The sequence below is a fragment of the Phyllobates terribilis genome, unplaced genomic scaffold (genome assembly GCF_046119375.1).
Source record: "Phyllobates terribilis strain yellow unplaced genomic scaffold, ASM4611937v1 Scaffold_13__5_contigs__length_258822181, whole genome shotgun sequence".
Lineage (NCBI taxonomy): Eukaryota > Metazoa > Chordata > Amphibia > Anura > Dendrobatidae > Phyllobates > Phyllobates terribilis.
The window spans coordinates 45395175-45409587 of NW_027362773.1; positions in this window are offsets into that span (position 1 = coordinate 45395175).

The following is a 14413-nucleotide window of genomic DNA, read 5'->3' on the forward strand; positions in this document are numbered from 1 at the left end:
GCAATAAATCCAATTACATTTTTTTGCCTATGTAATGGCTGGGTAGGCTATACTTAAAAAATAACTTACTACTGGCGTAGTACTGCTGGAAACCAGTGGCCGAAGGAGCACAAGCAGGAACAGCAAGCTGTAGTAGAAGTTCTTGGCTAAAGCAAAGGAGTTGTAGGAAACAATCCATTGATGGGTAAGAATGTTCAGGAGCTGGAAACTGAAACTAGGCTACATCTAGACATAATACTCAAGCAATGAGTGAGAGATCCATGTGGCTTTAAGTAGGCCCAAACAGCAAACAAGATGGATTCCGCAGGTTCAGAATTTACCATATTAGTAAAGGGCAATTTCAGAACACAACAGCAGCCTCCAGTGGTAAGGAATGGAATTGCAGCACAATTATTAAGGTGAACATTAGCAGCCACTAGTGGTCAAACTTTAGAAGGACAACAGGAATTCTGACATTACTCCCCCTTTCAACAGCAGCCTCCGGATGATGCTTGGTGAAACTCTTTAAGCAGTCAAGGAGCATTGATATTTTCTACAGGTTCCCAGGAGTTATCTTCAGGGCTGTACCCTTGCCACTTAATTAAGTATTGCAACTTGTTTCTGAATATTCTGGAATCCAGGACCTTTTCAACTGTGTAATGTTCTTGCCCATCCACTTCAATAGGATCAGTGGGAGGCAGACGAGGCCCTGGATAAGGGTTTGGAACAAATGGCTTTAGTAAGGAGACATTGAACACTGGATGTGTCTTCATTGTTCTGGGAAGTTGAAGGCGAAAAGCTACTGAGCTAACTTGTCCAATTATTTTAAATGGAACAATAAATTTTTGATCCAGTTTTGGTGAGGGTATATGGAGTTTCAAATTCATGGTAGAAAGCCATACTTCATCACCCACTTGGAAGTTTGGAGAAGGTCTGCGAGATTTATGTGCTACTTCCTTATATTTCTCCTGGGCAATTCTTAAAGTGTTTTTAGTATTTCCAGATTCTGTTGCAGGGATTGAATTCTGTCAGTGACAGAAGAGATGGGCGTTTCTCTTGGAAAATTAGGAAGGATACTTGGATGGTACCCTGAATTTGTGAAGAATGCTGTTTGGTCTAAGTGTGACAGGCGGAAATAGTGCAGTTGCTTCAAAAGCATCCAGCAACTGTTACAAATAACACAAGCACAGGAGACAGGAAGAGTTGTGCTTCAGAAGCATCCAGCAACTAGAGGGGTTAACACAGTCACAGGAGACAGGGAGTGTTTTAGCAGAGCCCCAGGTGGATTGTGGGTAACTTGTTATTGTAGTCTAGCTGAAGCTGAAGAGAAAGGTGGTGTGTTATCTGGATCTGACAGAAGGCAAGTGAACAAGATTCAGATCAGGAGAGAAAATAAACACAGGTCAGATAAACTCACTGAACTAATAGTGCAGATTATTATCAGGCAGGAAGATAAGGACTGGAAGGAATTGTGTCACAGGGATCATCTCCCTCATCAAACCCTCCCCCCTTCCATCTCCATGCAGGATAAAGAATGCTGTGTACTATTGTGTCCTTGTGAAGGAAAAGCCTGTGGCTGTGTATGCATAGAAGTGTGCTGCTAAGAGATCTAATCTGTGCTGAATTAAGCTACTGAAGAGATGGTAATACTGTGCCTTGTGAAGAAACTACTGTATTGTTACTGGAACTGGTTGCTCAAGAAACTGAGACTGTACTGTAATGAAGATTGTTGCTGTAATATCCCTGAATTGCACTGGCCGTGCTTCAGATTAAATTCCATTGTTAAACTGTTGAAAAAGACTCTTGTCAGATGTGTCTGGTCAGCAATTGAATCTATTGGGTGCCTGAGAGAAGCTTCAGCCTATGGTCGCCCTGAGTAACGGTTCCCCCAGGATTCCAAAGAATTCATGAAACCCGGCTCGCGCTATCTAAACTTAGCAGCGTGTGTGTAACATAAGCATTTTGAGAATTGTATGAAAATTCTGCCATAGGAAGCAAATCAACCCAGTCATCCTGGAGATGACAAATGTAGCATCTGAAATATTGCTCTAAGTTTTGGTTTGTGCGTTCAGTCTGACCATTAGATTGGGGATGGAATGCAGAACATAAGCTGACATCAATGTCCAGTGCTGCACAAATTTTTTTCCAGAATCTCAATGTAAATTGTGTTCCATGATCAGAGACGACTTCTTCTGGAACCCCATGAAGAAACACATTTTGAATTACAAGATCAGCAGTCTTTTTAGCAGAAGGTAAACCAGTGCAGGGGACAAAAGTGCTGCTTTGTTGAGTCAGTTCACCACTACTTGGATTGAACTCTTTCCCTTTGAAACTGGTAGTTCCACAATAAAGTCCATAGATATAGAGCCCCAAGGGCGAAATGAAATTTTCAGAGGCTGCAATAATCCCATTGGTGATGTGCGAGGAGTTTTATACATGGCACATGTGCTACAGGAAGATATATATTGTTTAACATCTTTTTGTCAATTGGGCCGAGATAGAAATTCTTGTGTTTTTTTAATTCCTTTGTGTCCTGCTAACTTGGAGTCATGGATTAGTTTTAATACTTTAAGTCTCACAGTTTCTGGAACACAGATGCAATGATTATGAGTACATACTTTACTTTGAAGGGTAAGAGATCTATGCTTCCCGTATATCTCCCAGCAAGTCTTTGTTATGGATCACCCCCAGGAAGTTGGACTCAGGCAAAATGGTGGTGGTGCTGCTGTAGAAGGATCTTTGGAAAAGATCCAAGATAAAGCATCAGCCTTACCGTTATGGGAGCCAGGTCTGTAATAGATATCAAAGTGGAATGGGTTAAGAAAGAGACGCTATCGAGCTTGGCCGGGGGACAAACATTTGGCAGACCTGATAAATTCAAGGTTAGGGTGGTTAGTTAGAACAACAATTTGTTGAGCTGTTCCTTCTAGATGATGCCTCTGACGCGCCCCCTGGGCCGTGGGGGTACCCGGAGCCGGGCCTTGTAGACGCTGGGGGTTGTAGTCACCGTGGCGGCGACCCGGTCCGTGACCCAGGGCGGTCAAACCAAAGGGGTAGTCTTTGTGTATAGGTTATATATATATATAGTCCGACTATGCCACCTGTGGATTGCGGTTACGGAGAACCGCCGCTGCGGAGCAGTCCACTGAAGCTGGTGGTATGTGCAGCAAGTGTAGTATAATTCCCCACAGGAAGAGTGTAGCTTCAGGGCAGCGCAGGTGAATGATAGTGGTGATAGTGCCTGGATCAGTAATAACAACACAGAGTCATTGCAGTGCGGTCCTGGGGTCTTTACTGGTGGTAATTATATAGGCCCCAACGGGAGTACTTGCTAGGGATGAGGGCCTGGTCAGTCTGGGAGCAATTCTAGAATTCCCCTGGCCAGGTGGAGTTGTAGGCCTGCCGTTCTGACTATACTCTGGCTATCCCGCTTATAGTCATGTTGTAGCCCACGTCCCTGAGTATGACGTGCTGTGCTCACCCGTATGGCTGGCGACTCGGATCCCGTGTATTCCTCGCTCCTCTGTGGCGGTACTGGTCCTTTCATGTGGCTGAGCCTCCGGGCTTCTGGGGCCAGGAGACCTGCAATCTCCTGCCGTGCGGTATCTGCTGCTGGGCTTGAAGGGTCCCACAGCCTTTGTACTCCGGTGTCCGGTTCTCTGTGTCCACTCTGGCTAGGACGAGCTCTGCACAGCTCCAGTCCTCAGCTCCTTGCTCCTGTGTGTCCTGCTTGACTCCTCACACTAGACTCACTAACCCCGCCTCCAGATTCAGTTATATAGGGCAGGATCCTCCCCTTTTCTGGTCTGGAGCAGCAGGTGTTGCATGTAGTGTGTTCCCTGACCAGGAAACTCCTGTTTTGCTCCCAGACATGGTATTACTACCACTGTGGCAACCAGACCCCCTGGGGTGCCACATCTCCATTCCTTGAAAGCAGCAATGATAGCTAGGAGCGCTTTGTTCCCCAAGTCATAATTCTTCTCTGACACGTTCAAACTTCTAGAGAAATAAGCACAAGGATGTAGCTAATCTTTTGTTCCTGTTCTTTATGATGGAATGGCCCCTACTGCAGTGTCTGAAGCATCCACTTCTACAATAAAGGCATGTTCAGGTTTGGGATGAATCAGTATAGGAGCTGTCATGAACTTTGTCTTCAGGAAAGAAAAAACATATTGTGCTTGAAGAGACCAAACAAATGATATGCCTTTCTTTCTTAATTTGATGATTGGTGCAATTACACCTGAAAAATTCTTAATGAAATGTCTGTAAAAATTGGCAAATCCCACAAATCGTTGGACTTCTTTCACTTTTTTTGGCGTTGGCCATTCAGTGATAGCTTGAATCTTGCTAGAATTAATTGCAATTCTTGAGTAGAGATGATATAGCCCAAGAACTGGATCTCTGTTTGATGGAACTCACATTTTTCCAGCTTATTATAAAGATGGTGGGTTCTTAGATATTCATCTATGGAATCACCTACCTTCAGAAAGTGTTTGGGACCTTCAGGTGTGTTTTGCAGAGGCAATGTTGGTATACAATTCTATACTGTACTGAGCCTTACTCCACTACTTTTCTAAACCACAATATGGCAAGGAGAACACAACTAATTAAAGAGAACCAAGAGTCCATAATTACTTTAAAACACAAAGGTCAGTTAATCAAGAAAATTTCTAGAACCTTGAAGTTATCCAACAGTTCAGTCATGAAAACTATCTATTGCTATGATAAAACTGGCTCTCATGAGGACCTCACCAGTAAATGAAGACCAAGAATTAACTGTGTAGTGGATAAGTTACTCAGAATTATTAGCTGCAGAAACTATTCATTGACAGCACCTCATATACAATTATATGCAAAATAATAGCAGCGTGTATACAACAACTGAGAAAAAGCTCAATTCTCATGTTATTAAGGTTCTGTACATAACAGGTCAGTCAATTCATAGTCACTCTTACTTTACAAGCACAGCACCTCCCTATCAATTGTATCTTTGGATGATTATACACAGGGTGTAACTACCACTCCCATTTGCAATGTGTATTAGCACTGCAGTAGTACACCACAATCAGATGTAGGCCTTTTTCTATCCCTATGTGTAATGAGTAGTGTTGAGCGATACCTTCCGATATCAGGAAATATCGTATCGGATTGGATCGGGCCGATACCCAAAAAGTATCGGATATCGCCGATTCCGATACCGGAAACCAATGCAAGTCAATGGGACACAAATATCGGAATGAAAATAAACCCTTTCTTTCCTTGTAGGTTAATTCTACATGAAGTAAAACAACTAAGAATAATGTAGAATGACATGAAAAGCCGGCAATTCATCAGCGGCATTCACCGGTACCCGACAATTTACAACAGAAAGAATAGAGCTTCACACATAGATTAGATAGATAGAAACATGTCAGTCACATATATATGAAGTACAGTGACAGTGTTGCTTACTGTACTTGTCATTTAGTGTAAAGGATTTATTAAAAAAAATATTAGTGTTTTCGTGCACCGTCTCTTTAAAAAAGCCGGCCGGCAATTCAGCATCTGTACCCGACAATTTATAACAGACAGAATAGAGCTTCACACATAGATTAGATAGATAGAAACATGTCAGTCACATATATAAGAAGTACAGTGACAGTGTTGCTTACAGAACTTGTCATTTAGTGTAAAGGATTTATTTAAAAAAATAATAGTGTTTTCATGCACCGTCTCTTTAAGAAAGCCGGCCGGCAATTCAGCATCTGTACCCGACAATTTAGAATAGAAGGAATAGAGAATCACACATAGATTAGATAGATAGAAACATGTCAGTCACATATATATGAAGTACAGTGACAGTGTTGATTACTGTACTTGTCATTTAGTGTTAAAATAAAGGATTTATTTAAAAAAAAATTGGCGTGGGGTTCCCCTTAATTTTAGGCTCTAGCGGAGGTTAAGCAGACAGCTGGGGCAAATGTTTGAAGCCTGGGAAGGGGGTAATACCCACGGAGCTTCCCAGGCTACTAATATCAGCCCCCAGCTGAATACCTAGCCTTTACTAGCTATTAAAATGGGGGACCCCCCCCAAAAAAATGACGTGGGGTCCCCCCTAATTTAATAGCTAGCACAGGCTAGGCAGACAGCTGGGGGCTGATATTAATAGCCCAGGAAGGGTGCCATGAATATTGGCCCCCTCCCAGGCTAGAAACACCAGCCGTCAGCCGCCCCAGAAATGGCGCATCCATAGGATGCGCCAATTCTGGCACTTAGCCTCGCTCTTCCACGCTGCCCTGGTGCGGTGGCAGGGGGTAATAGGGTTGGGGTTGATGTCAGCTTATAATGCCAGCTGACATCAAGCCCAGGTTAGTAATGGAGAGGCGTCTATAAGACACCCCCATTACTAACCCCATAGTCAAAGTTAAAAGAAAACACAAACACCCAGAGTAAAGTCCTTTAATTGAAATAAAGACACAATTCTTTATTGTTCTAAATTAAACCATACTTACCATCACGCCCATTCCAGCTGAAGCCAACGATCTCCTGCAATAAAAGTAAAATAATAAAGCAACCTCATCCTTACCTTTCGATGGTTCCCAGGACAGCTCCAGCTCTGCTACATCGAGATGACAGGCTGGACCGCAGCAGAACGCCGCCATCCAGCCTGTCATCCCGCAGACACTGAGAAGAGCAGGCATGCTTGCGCTCCTCAGTGTCTCTCTGTGACGTCATCCAGATGAGCCGAGTTCATGTCCAATGAACTCAGCTCACCTCATGCACGTCACTGACAGCGTGGGAAAATTCTCCTGCACTCAGCGCTTCAGCGTGAGAATTCTCCCACGCTGTCAGTGACATACATGAGGTGAGGTCATGTCCAATGAACTCAGCTCACCTCATGCACGTCACTGACAGCGTGGGAAAATTCTCACGCTGAAGTGCTGAGTGCAGGAGAATTTTCCCACGCTGTCAGTGACGTACATGAAGTGAGCGGAGTTCATTGGACATGACCTCGGCTCATCTGGATGCCGTCACAGCCAGACACTGAGGAGTGGAAGTATGCCTGCGCTTCTCAGTGTCTGCGGGATGACAGGATGGATGGCAGCGTTCTGCTGCGGTCCAGCCTGTCATCTCGATGTAGCAGAGCTGAAGCTGTCATGGGAACCATGGAAAGGTAAGGATGAGGTTGCTTTATTATTTTACTTTTATTGCAGGAGATCGTTGGCTTCAGCTGGAATGGGCGTGATGGTAAGTATGGTTTAATTTAGAACAATAAAGAATTGTGTGTTTATTTCAATTAAAGGACTTTTTTCTGGGTGTTGTGTTTTTTTAAATACTTTACTAGAAATTCATGGTGGTCATGTCTAATATTGGCGTGACCCCATGAATTTTGGGCTTAGGGCCAGCTGATAATGCCAAGCTGGCCTTAACCCCTTTATTACCCAGTGAGCCACCGCACCAGGGCCCTGGATGAGTTGGGTACAGCGCCAGAAGATGGCGCTTCTATGAACGCGCCATTTTCTGGGGCGGCTGCGGACTGCAATTTGCAGCGGGGGTGGCCCAGAAAGCTTGGGTCTCCCTGCGCTGCGGATTCCAGCCCCCAGCTGCCTAGTTGTATCTGGCTGGGCACAAAAATAGGGCGAAGCCCCACGCATTTTTTTTTTAAATTATTTCATGAAATTCATGGAATAATTAAGAAAAAAAGGGCTTCCCTATATTGTTGTGTCCGGCCAGGTACAAATAGGCAGCTGGTGGTTGGGGGCAGCCTGTTCCTGCCTGCTGTACCTGGCTGGACACAAATATAGGGCGAAGCCCCACGTCAATTTTTTTTAAAATAAGTCCTTTATTTTAACACTAAATGACATTTGAGGAGTTAATAAAGATGCAGTCCCTAAATTATTATTTATTTTTTAATTAATTTTTCCCAAAACTTTTGACGTGGGCTTCGCCATATTTTTGTATGCCAGCCAGGTACAGCATCCAGCTTCTATGAACGCGCCATTTTCCGGGGTGGCTGCGCACTGCAATTTTCAGCGGGGGGAGGGGGGGGGCAGAAAGCTTGGGCCTCCCTGCGCTGCAGATTCCATCCCCCAGCTGCCTAGTTGTACCTGGCTGGACACAAAAATAGGGAGAAGCTTCACGTATTTTTTTTTTTTAATTATTTCATGAAATTCATGAAATAATTAAGAAAAAAAGGGCTTCCCTATATTGTTGTGTCCAACCAGGTACAAATAGGCAGCTGGTGGTTGGGGGCAGCCCGTTCCTGCCTGCTGTACCTGGCTGGACACAAATATAGTGCGAAGCCCCACGTCAATTTTTTTTAAATCATTTCAGGAAATTCATGAAATAATTTAAAAAAATTGATGTGGGGCTTCGCCCTATATTTGTGTCCAGTCAGGTACAGCAGGCAGGAACGGGCTGCCCCCAACCACCAGCAGCCTATTTGTACCTAGCCGGACACAACAATATAGGGAAGCCCTTTTTTTCTGAATTATTCCATGAATTTCATGAATTTAAAAAAAAAAAAACGTGGAGCTTCGCCCTATTTTTGTGTCCAGCCAGGTACAACTAGGCAGCTGGGGGCTGGAATCTGCAGCGCAGGGAGGCCCAAGCTTTCTGGGCCCCACCCGCTGCAAATTGCAGTCCGCAGCCGCCCCGGAAAATGGCGCGTTCATAGAAGCGCCATCTTCTGGCGCTGTACCCAACTCATCCAGGGCCCTGATGCGGTGGCTCACTGGGTAATAAAGGGGTTAAGGCCAGCTTGGCATTATCAGCTGGCCCTAAGCCCGAAATTCATGGGGTCACGCCAATATTAGACATGACCACCATGAATTTCTAGTAAAGTATTTAAAAAAAACACAAACACCCAGAAAAAAGTCCTTTAATTGAAATAAACACACAATTCTTTATTGTTCTAAATTAAACCATACTTACCATCACGCCCATTCCAGCTGAAGCCAACGATCTCCTGCAATAAAAGAAAAATAATAAAGCAACCTCATCCTTACCTTTCCATGGCTCCCACGACGGCTCCAGCTCTGCTACATCGAGATGACAGGCTGGACCGCAGCAGAACGCTGCCATCCAGCCTGTCATCCCGCAGACACTGAGAAGCGCAGGCATACTTCCACTCCTCAGTGTCTGGCTGTGACGGCATCCAGATGAGCCGACAATGAACTCGGCTCACCTCATGTACGTCACTGACAGCGTGGGAGAATTCTCCTGCACTCAGCGCTTCAGCGTGAGAATTTTCCCACGCTGTCAGTGACGTGCATGAGGTGAGGTCATGTCCCATGAACTCGGCGCACCTCATGCACGTCACTGACAGCGTGGGAGAATTCTCACGCTGAAGCGCTGAGTGCAGGAGAATTTTCCCACGCTGTCAGTGACGTGCATGAGGTGAGCTGAGTTCATTGGACATGACCTCGGCTCATCTGGATGACGTCACAGAAAGACACTGAGGAGCGCAAGCATGCCTGCGCTTCTCAGTGTCCGCGGGATGACAGGCTGGATGGCAGCGTTCTGCTGCGGTCCAGCCTGTCATCTCGATGTAGCAGAGCTGAAGCTGTCCTGGGAACCATGGAAAGGTAAGGATGAGGTTGCTTTATTATTTTACTTTTATTGCAGGAGATCGTTGGCTTCAGCTGGAATGGGTGTGGCGGTAAGTATGGTTTAATTTAGAACAATAAAGAATTGTGTCTTTATTTCAATTAAAGGACTTTTTTCTGGGTGTTTGTGTTTTTTTTAAATACTTTACTAGAAATTCATGGCGGTCATGTCTAATATTGGCGTGACCCCATGAATTTCGGGCTTAGGGCCAGCTGATAATGCCAAGCTGGCCTTAACCCCTTTATTACCCAGTGAGCCACCGCACCAGGGCCCTGGATGAGTTGGGTACAGCGCCAGAAGATGGCGCTTCTATGAACGCGCCATTTTCCGGGGCGGCTGCGGACTGCAATTTGCAGCGGGTGGGACCCAGAAAGCTTGGGTCTCCCTGCGCTGCAGATTCCAGCCCCCAGCTGCCTAGTTGTACCTGGCTGGACACAAAAATAGGGCGAAGCGCCACACATTTTTTTTTTTAATTATTTCATGAAATTCATGGAATAATTAAGAAAAAAAGGGCTTCCCTATATTGTTGTGTCCGGCTAGGTACAAATAGGCAGCTGGTGGTTGGGGGCAGCCCGTTCCTGCCTGCTGTACCTGGCTGGACACAATTATAGGGCGAAGCCCCACATAATTTTTTTTTAATTATTTCATGAATTTCCTGAAATAATTAAAAAAAAATTGACGTGGGGCTTCACACTATATTTGTGTCCAGCCAGGTACAGCAGGCAGGAACGGGCTGCCCCCAACCACCAGCTGCCTATTTGTACCTAGCCGGACACAACAATATAGGGAAGCCCTTTTTTTCTTAATTATTCCATGAATTTCATGAAATAATTAAAAAAAAAAAAAACGTGGAGCTTCTCCCTATTTTTGTGTCCAGCCAGGTACAACTAGGCAGCTGGGGGATGGAATCTGCAGCGCAGGGAGGCCCAAGCTTTTTGCCCTCCCCCCCCCCGCTGAAAATTGCAGTCCGCGGCCGCCCCGGAAAATGGCGCGTTCATAGAAGCTGGATGCTGTACCTGGCTGGCATACAAAAATATGGCGAAGCCCACGTCAAAAGTTTTGGGAAAAATTTATTAAAAAATAAATAATAATTTAGGGACTGCATCTTTATTAAGTCCTCAAATGTCATTTAGTGTTAAAATAAAGGATTTATTTAAAAAAAAAATGGCGTGGGATCCCCCATAATTTTAGTCTCTAGCGGAGGTTAAGCAGACGGCTGGGGCAGATGTTTGAAGCCTGGGAAGGGGGTAAAACCCACGGAGCTTCCCAGGCTACTAATATCAGCCCCCAGCTGAATACCTAGCCTTTACTAGCTATTAAAATGGGGGACCCCCCCAAAAAAAATGACGTGGGGTCCCCTCTATTTTAATAGCTAGCAAAGGCTAGGCAGACAGCTGGGGGCTGATATTAATAGCTCAGGAAGGGTGCCATGAATATTGGCCCCCTCCCAGGCTAGAAACACCAGCCGTCAGCCGCCCCAGAAATGGCGCATCCATAGGATGCGCCAATTCTGGCACTTAGCCTCGCTCTTCCACGCTGCCCTGGTGCGGTGGCAGGGGGTAATAGTGGTGGGGTTCATGTCAGCGCCAGCTGCCATGAAGCCCAGGTTAGTAATGATGGCCGTCTATATGACACCCCCATTACTAACCTACAAAGTGTTAAAAAGAAAAAACACACTACACCCAGAAAAAATAATTTATTTGAAATAAAACACCATTTTATTTAATTCTTAGTTTACTAAAAAAAAAATAGTTACCTGTCCACGTTCCTGCGCTGATCTCCCATGCACAGCTGTCACATCTGGAGATGGTGACAGCTGTGCATGGCTGCTGTAAGCTCAGGCTGCCGGGAACACGTCCGCTCCCGGCAGCGGGAGCCACTGACTGAGGTCACCGGAGTGCATTCAGGCAGCGCAGCTCCGGAGACCTCCTTTACGGCAGTGCTGTACCGTGGGAATTTCTCACGATACAGCAGTGCCGTAAAGGAGCTAACCGGAGCAGCGCTGCCTGAACTCCGGTGAACCCTTACGGCCCCGTCATTCTAGCGGCGGCAGCGGTTCAGAGCGGTCACATTCTATGTGGCTGCTCTGAACTGGAGATCTTCGTGGGACACTCGTGGACTACTACGGAGGGGTAAGGATAAGGTTGTGGTTTATTATTTTATATTTTATTACAGGAGATCGATGGCTTCGGGGAATTAGGTGTCTTGGTGAGTATAGGTGTAGTTTTTTATTTTTTACTTTATTTCAGGTGGCGATCGGCGGGGACAGGTAATGTATGAACTAATTTCTTTTAGGTAACCACTGGCCACCAATGACATGTTTTTAACATTTATTGGGGACACAGTAGGGCAATTTAAATAGCAGGATCAGGCTGATGGGAACTACTGCTCCCATCGAGCTGATCCTGCTGGCAGGAGTGGACGGGGGACAGACATAGGCCGATGGGAGTAGTAGTGTCACATCGGCCTATGTCTGCCCGCACACACACCCACACACACCCGCACACACACACACCCCGCACACACACACACCCCGCACACACACACACCCCGCACACACACACACACACACCCCGCACACACACCCGCACACACACCCGCACACACACACCCCGCACACACACACACCCCGCACACACACACACCCCGCACACACACACACCCCGCACACACACACACCCCGCGCACACACACACACACACACGCGCACACACACACACACACACACACACCCCGCACACACTAATCATGACGGGTCTGGGAGGTGAGGCTGACCTGTGCGGCCGTGGGAAAGTTCATGTGAGTTCATGCAGTCAAGCATGAACTCACATGAACCCTCTGAGGGCACCGCGGCTACTTCAAATGAACAGCTGATCGGCATCACCTGATACCTCAGCTGTTCATTTGAAATAACCGGCGGGAAAGCGCAGCACAGAACGGGAAAGCCGGCGGTGAAGTCTTTTCACTGCCGGCTTCCCCGCCCGGGTCCTTCGCTCCTTGGTGCTGCGCTCCCCGCCCGGTCCTAATTTACGATCGGGATGGGAGGTGGCGAGGGGAGCGGAGGATCGGGGTGGGAGGCTGCGGGGAAGCAGTATGGGGCTGCGTGATTGTTTAAAAGCCGGCGGCTTTTTACCGCGCGCCGGCTTTTAAACAATCAGGAGAATTCTCCCACGCTGGGATGGCATTCTGATGACAAGCTGGATCGCAGCTGAGCGCTGCCACCCAGCTTGTCATCCTTCACAGACACTGCAGAGCGCAGGCATTATGGGAACTTCCGATTCCGGTATTCGATATTATAAAAGTATCGGAATTAAGTATCGGAATTCCGATACAGTGAATATCGGCCGATACCCGATATTTCAGTATCGGAATGCTCAACACTAGTAATGAGCTGTAAGGTCTGACGTCCTATTCCTGGGCTGTAAAATTCTAAAACTGTAGCTGCTTAGCCGTCCCTCATCTTTTATACGGGTTGATACTACACTTGATTGGCTGCCATGTGATGTGATAGCTGTAAGGCATTATGGGAAAGTCTGAATGGGTTTCATCAACATGTGAAATGGTGTCAGGCATTTTTTATTCATATAAGAAATTAAAAAAAACCACTTGTATAAATTGTCTGCACTGATGGAAGATTTGTTTCTGCAAGATGATACTATGAAGATTTTAAGACAAAGAGTTTCAGCACAATCTTTATGAAGTCAAAAAGACTGGCAGGACCAGCAATAGGACTAAAAATTATCCCTTTTGGAGAGTAGCAACAAGTTTGTTGTTTGTAAATTGAAGAAGAAATGGCTTGGCTTCATTTAGCCATGAAAAAATTATCTCTTTTAGTGGAGTAGAAACAGCATTGATAAATAGGTGGAAGGGAAGAAAAAGCGCCCAAACAGTAGTGCCAATGAGGGGTCAATGGAAAGCTCCAGTGCAGAGCCCAGACTGCATGAAGCTCATTTAGCTAACCTGTAAAATGTAAAAAAAAAAAATTAGGAAGCAGGAAGGTTGACAAAAAAATAATAAAAAAAAAATTGTGGTTTGGGTTGCTGAAACAAGAGGAGGAAGACAGCTGTGACGACCAAGTGGAAAAAAATTGTGGCAGCAATAACATTTTTGTTATATAATTGTTGGCCACCACACAAAGCCAATATGGGCTGTGAAGAAGCAATGGCTTTTAACAAACTGTCCAAAAATGTTACCTTTATGAGATTAGCAACAGGCTTGTTATTTGGAAAATAAAAAAGCAATTGATTTTTAACAAGCCGTCAAAAAGTTATACCTTTTTTTTTAGGAGCAGCAACAGGTTTTATGTTTGCAAAGTAAAAAGAGATTACTTTTTCACAAGCCCTTTAAAATTATTCCTTTTTTTGGGAGCAGTTTCAGGATTTTTATATTTATCCCTTGGAGGGTATGGTTCCCAGCAGCAGTATAGTATATACAGTACAGACCAAAAGTTTGGACACACCTTCTCATTTAAAGATTTTTCTGTATTTTCATGACTATGAAAATTGTACATTCACACTGAAGGCATCAAAACTATGAATTAACACATGTGGAATTATATACTTAACAAAAAAGTGTGAAACAACTGAAAATATGTCTTATATTCTAGGTTCTTCAAAGTAGCCACCTTTTGCTTTGATGACTGCTTTGCACACTCTTGGCATTCTCTTGATGAGCTTCAAGAGGTAGTCACTGGAAATGATCTTCCAACAATCTTGAAGGAGTTCCCAGAGATGCTTAGCACTTGTTGGCCCTTTTGCCTTCACTCTGGGGTCCATCTCACCCCAAACCATCTTGATTGGGTTCAGGTCTGGTGACTGTGGAGGCCAGGTCATCTGGCGTAGCACCC